The 6,051-nt window shown below is 55.7% G+C and overlaps 1 pseudogene across 1 annotated transcript; it reads right to left on the reverse strand.

Annotated features, from left to right (window-relative positions):
• Positions 1-1,260: 1,260 nt before the first annotated feature.
• Positions 1,261-5,027, reverse strand: LOC309517942 (E3 ubiquitin-protein ligase TRIM56 pseudogene; annotated as a pseudogene). Its single transcript, XR_014224590.1, has 2 exons — positions 2,073-5,027; positions 1,261-2,020 (listed from the first exon to the last, which is right to left on the reverse strand). The product of XR_014224590.1 is annotated as an E3 ubiquitin-protein ligase TRIM56 pseudogene (transcript).
• Positions 5,028-6,051: the final 1,024 nt, after the last annotated feature.

Below are 6,051 nucleotides of genomic sequence, written 5' to 3' on the forward strand. Positions count from 1 at the left end.
ATGGGCCATTGTCTTCTCAGGATGTGCTTATCTGCGCATATCTCCAGCTCTCTGCATATTCCCCCCTCCCTCCTCCATATGTTAATCTGTGTAACCCAACCTCTTAATGTATTCATGATGTAACTGGGATGTATTTTGCACTGTATTCTGGGATATGGAGGGAAATTTCAAAAGTTCATGTCACCCCTTTCTCGCTGTTCAATCTCGCCTTGAACCTGTTGCGCAATAAACTTGGATCTTCTGCAGTTTGCTCCTGCAGTTTGCTCATTTTCTTCCGCAGGGACCCACGGACTTAGTCCGATGAGCTGGGTGGCAGAGTAACCCCGCACCCAGATTTTAGCCGTAACAATAGGAATCCGACTGATTTTAGGCATTGTTGTTTGAAGCTGTTCTCATATATATAAGAAGAGTTTCCATATTTGCAATTCATTTAGTTGTTATAATATATTGTAAATTACTTTGGGGTGCCAAATTAATGAATGAAACAAATATCTGCTCATTGTTGTTTCCAATATGCTGTATGGAGAGATTCCGCCCCATTTCTGAGCAGTTGAGCTCCTGCTCCCAGACTCTCTGGCTGCTCCCAGTGGAGTTTCTGCATGTTCAAAAATGGGGGGGGGGGGTTCCCCAGGCAGCTGTTTGCTGTGGAGTTTATGCTTCTCATACAGGATGTTTCTGTGGCCCTTTTACATATTAAGTTCCCATCTGAAAGCATCCCAGGACAAAAATCTCAGAACTGCAGGAAGTTTTTATCCAGACTCTTTATTTCAGCTCATATACAATTGTCCTCTCTTGCAAAGATGCAAATATACACGTTTGTTTTATTATTGAACGATATTTATAGAAAAAGAGAGATGGAGGGTGATCACAACAGAGTTACAAATCATGTTCTTCTGTCAGATTGGTCCGGAAGGCACAGATGGGATCCCCACTCAGTGATGGTCTCCTTGGGGTGCAAATGAATATAATGTTCAGGCTTAATATCGTGCCCCACACTCTCAGATTCGTGCTCCAATTACACACACTCTGTTGTGTTGTGTTGTGTTATGCCTCATTTAGCAGCTGGAAGCTGGCCACACCAGCAGGCCAAATCCGAGAGCCCTCCTGCATAATGGATTCTGCCACCCTTTTGCAGAACACCTGGCCAAGACCCGAGTATCCTCCTGAGAGCAGAAAAGGCACTTTGGAAAGGTTATGGTGCCCACCATCTTGTCAGAGGGGTCCTCCTCTGTCAGAAGTTTTTAAAAAGTGGCTCCTAAAACCCTTAATCCCTTAATCTGAATAAAATTGGTGAAAAAGCAGAGAGTTTATTGAATACAATATGTCCTTGCAAGAGCGGGTGTCCAAAGCAGGCACACCCACAATTGGCAAAGCATAAGCTTACCTTCCCTATACCTGAAGTGCAGGTTCCCTCCCTCGTCTCCCCACTGGCTGGGTACTGCAAGGTTTACAGCCCATCACGACCGCCTAATTTCCCTACTAATTTCCCGTCTTTGTCGACATCTCCCATCACTCTGATTTCGAGGACCACCCCTCCTGTTTACCTTTCTCCTTATTTGGACCATGCTTTCTATGGTTTTCACACATTGACTCAAGAGACAAAGCCACATCCTGACCACTTACAGGTATAAACAAGTTCTATACCTGTTGAAGTATTGTGATAGGAATTTTGAGGTCTTGGGTATATGTTAAATGTTCATAAGCCTACCAACCAAGCACATACATAGATCAGCACAGGAAGACCGACCTGAAGCCATTTTGATTCCCAAACTGAGCAAATGATTTCTCTGCAAGGTCAAAGTGGGAAACTTCCCCATTGTTTCTTTCCTCACAAATCCTGTCTTAAGGGCACACTTAAGATATGAATAGGGTGTGAGCCTGTGACCTGGCTCAGGAACTAAGTATTTGTCATTGCAAAAGACTGGCCAGGCTCCCCAGGGTATCCAATCAAGTGACCATTAAACAGGTAACCTGGCAGACAGGAGGTAAACAAGGCACTCAGATTTCTGCTGTAGACCACCTTTCCTGTGACGTAGGTATGATGTGTCTGGGTTGGTGGTCTTGAGCTACACCCCTTCTGTGATGTATGAATGATGTTTCTGGGGGTGGTCTTGATCTACAGGGTGGCAATTTCCAAAGTCTATATAAGGCCTTGCACGCCATTGTTCTGGGTTCCTTCTCCTTTCCTGCGTGTGAGGGGAGCACCCTGTTGCAACAGATCAATAAAAATCAGTCTTACTAGGTGCTTTGCTTCTCAATATTCTCTGGTTGGCCTCTGTTATTTTCTCCTACCAATAAGGAACCTATGTAAGGACTCTGTATGGGCTCTTGGATTCCCCATAAGGGAAAAAGGGCAATTTTTTGTATACAAACAACCCGTCCCATTTACGAGCATCCTGACCGCAAGCTGGTCTAAATATAAGAGTATGCAGGTCTTTGCTGCTGCCTGCCGTTATCTAGCTGTTGCAGCCTTTTCGATATTTGGTGAAAAAAAGCAACATTATCGTCCCTCACATCCTCTGGACTTTGTCGTGCCCCTGATTTACCCGAGAGAACAAAAGGAACGTAAACTTTGGCAGTTAGGCGATCTATGCCAGGTTCTATCATTTCCACATTGCCCTCTGGTGGCCGCCCTTGGGAACAACAACCCCAGGTAAGTAAAGCACAACTCTGGGAGCTGACCCAATCCAGACAGGAGGGCAGGTGGGAGGAACTGTTGCTTTTACTCTCCTACACACACCATTGCTCACCTTGGGCACTCCAGTCTGCCTTGGGTCATTAACACTGGGACATACAGCTTTTACCCCCCCTCCCTTGCCCTTTCTCTGTCTCACTTGCCCTGATACCTGACCCGGAAGATGTGGATGGTGCCATTGCTCAGAGCCACGGCAAAGTGCCGCTTCCCAGCCACTGTGACCACCCGTGGTCGGTTGATGCTGTTCTTGGCACCGAGGAACGCCCCCAACTCCTTCCGCCTGGGAGAGAAGGCCACCACCTTGTTCACCTCCCGCAAGACCACGTAAATGATGCCCATGGTGTCAGCACAAACAGCTCCTGGCTGGCACTCGCCCAGCTGCTCCTCAGAGCACTCGGCCACCAGCTGCCCCGTCCTGGTGAACAGAATCACGCTGCGGTGGTACCAGTCGGAGCCTACAAAGCCGTCCTTGTGGTTGGCCAGGAAGACGAGGCACCTCTCTGCACTGTCCTCAGGCACAATCTTCTCCAGCAGCTGCCCCTCCAGGTCGTACACCTCCAAATGCCCAGCCACGCACACTGCCACACGGTCTCCCCCCAGTGCTGCCACGGCATGGCTGGCCTGCCCCTGCCCCAGAGCCTTCTGCCATAGCAGGTCACCCTCACCATTCAGGAGGTAGAGGCAGGAGCCGGCCGTGAAGGCCACCTTGCTGCCCACGGTGGCCACGCTGACCGGGGCCACGCCACTGGGGACAGGGACAGTGCCCTTGAACTCCCCCTTCAGGGAGAAGCGCTTCAGATTCTGGTTTTGCTTGTCGGCCACCAGCAGCTCTCCAGAGCCAAAGGGGCAGAGCCCTGTGACCAGGGAGCACTTCTGGTCACTGGGGATCTTGACGCAGAAGCTACACGAGAAGGACGGCTTGGGTGTCAGAAGGGGGGTTCCTGGGACCTTGGGAGGAGGCACAGGGGCTACGGCTTGCTGGCAGCCCCTGAGGATGAGGGTGGTCATGTGGAATCCCTCCTTGGCAGGCTGCTCTTGCTGCTGTTGCTTCCTCCTCTTCTTCTTTGCCCCTTTTGTGGCCTCCTCCTTGGGGCCCTCCGGCACTCCAGTGGGGATCTCAGCGTTGACCTCCAGGCAGGGCAGGTGGGTCTTCTTCTTGGCCCCATTTGTGGCCTCCTCCTTGGGGCCCTCCGGCACTCCAGTGGGGCTCTCCTCCCGGAACTCCAGGTGGAACAGGCGGGGGCCGCTGCCCTCGATCTCAGCGTTGACCTCCAGGCAGGGCAGGCGGGTGGCCAGCGGCTCCCAGGAGAAGCCCTGCAGATGCCTGAGACGCTCACAGATGACCTGCTCCAGGGAGACGATCTCCACCTCCCTCCCCAGACTCAGCACCTTCTGGGCAAAGGCCACGGTGCTGGAGGCCACCTGCTCTTGGAACTCCAGATCGGAGCAGAGGTCCTGGCAGGCCTTCTTCCGCTCCCTCACGTAGTCCGCCAGCTGGGCCCGGACCTCCTCCTGCTGCGCCAGCAGCCGCTGCACCGCCCGCGAGCACGCCTGCTCCACCGCGTCCCGGATGCTAGCCTCGCGCCCCTGCAGCTGCGCAGCCTCCCTCTCCAGGCTGGCCCTCCCCGCCCGGATGACCTGCACCGTCTCCTCCACCCCGGCCAGGAGCTCCACGATGACCGGCCGGCGGGCCAGGGCCGCCTCAGCCAGGGGCAGGCAAGGGTGCTGGAGGTGGGGCCCCAGCCGGCACTCCCGGCAGAGGACGACGGCGCAAGGCGTGCAGAAGAAGCGCAGCTCCTCGCTGGTGTGCTCCTTGCACTGCAGCGCCTGGCGCTTCCGGATCTCCTCGTCGTGCTCCCCGGAGAGGTAGTCCTCCATGGCCACCACGCGGTGGAGGTGGGTGAGGCGGGAGCAGCGGTGCCCGCTGGCGCAGTCCCGGCACATGTCGTCAGCGCAGTCCAGGCAGCGGGAGACGGCCGGCCGGCTGGTCTCCTGGCCGATGAGCGGGCAGAGGCTGCAGGTGAGCTCTGCCTCCCCCGTGGGGCGGACAAGGTCCAGCAGGCCGTTGATGAAGAAGTTGGTCCGGAGAGCACCCACGCCCCCCTCTGGGAGGGCCACCCGCTCGCGGCACTCGGGGCACCGAAGCTCCTTCCGGCCTCCTGCCAACTTCCGCAGGCACTCCTGGCAGTAGCTGTGCAGGCAGGGCAGGATCTTGGGGCGGCGGAGGCGCTCCAGGCAGATGGTGCAGGTCAGGAAGCCGCTGGTGAGGGCTTCGGAGAGGGACGGGGCCTTGGCAGCCATGGTGGGGTGGTCCCTGCTGCAGGGAGGTTGCCTTGAAGGGAAGGAGAGAGAGAGAGAGAGAGAGAGAGAGAGAGAGAGAGAGAGAGAGAGAGAGCGCACTGTGAAAAGGATCCAGGGGTTTTAGTAAACCACAATATGAGTCAACGCTGTGATGCAGCAGCAAAAAAAGACGAATGTGATTTTAGGCGGCACCATCAGAAGTCCAGGGCAGCACAATTTAAGGAGGATACAGTGGTACCTCGGGTTAAATACTTAAATCGTTCTGGAGGTCCGTTCTTAACCTGAAACTGTTCTTAACCTGAAGCACCACTTTAGCTAATGGGGCCTCCCACTGCTGCTGTGCCACCAGAGCACAATTTCTGTTCTCATCCTGAAGCAAAGTTCTTAACCCAAGGTGCTATTTCTGGGTTAGAGGAGTGCGTAACCTGAAGCGTCTGTAACCCGAGGTACAACTGTATTGACAAGCTGGAAGGTATGCAGAGAAGGGCTGCCAAGATGATCAAAGGTCTGGAAACCAAGCCTGATGAGAACGGGAAAAGAGGAGACTGAGAGGAGATATGGTCAGTGGCGTAGCATGGGGGGTGCCAGGGGTGCCGGCCGCACCGGGCGCAACATCTGGGGGGGTGCGAGTCCAGAGGGAAGGGACAAGTTCCTTCCTCCGCCGGGCTCCCCGCCGCCACTGCCAGCCTTGCGCCCTAGCGCGCGCCGTCGCCGCTGCGGCTGCTGCGCTCCACTCACTGCTCGCAGGAGGAGCAGCCGCTGCAGCAGTGCCGATGCCACCACCGATGCCTGGCCGGGCACGGGCAGCCTCCGCACGCCGCCGCCACCCCCTCGGCCCAGCCACAGGCGGCGGCTGCTTCTGCCGACTGGGAGGGAGGAGAGCTCCGAGGGGCCTCGCCGCGCCCTGCGCTCCCCAAAAACCCTGTGAGAGGAAGCTGGCGGGCGGGCGAGGGTCTCCCGGCAGAAGGGGGCGCCGCTGGCTCCGGCTCTCAGCGCAACTCTCAGCCGCGGGGGGGGGGGCGAGGACGGAGCACGGCTGGAAGCCCCCGGACCCG

Source organism: Podarcis vaucheri (genome assembly GCF_965113315.1).
Source record: "Podarcis vaucheri genome assembly, chromosome: 13".
Taxonomy (NCBI): Eukaryota; Metazoa; Chordata; class Lepidosauria; order Squamata; family Lacertidae; genus Podarcis; species Podarcis vaucheri.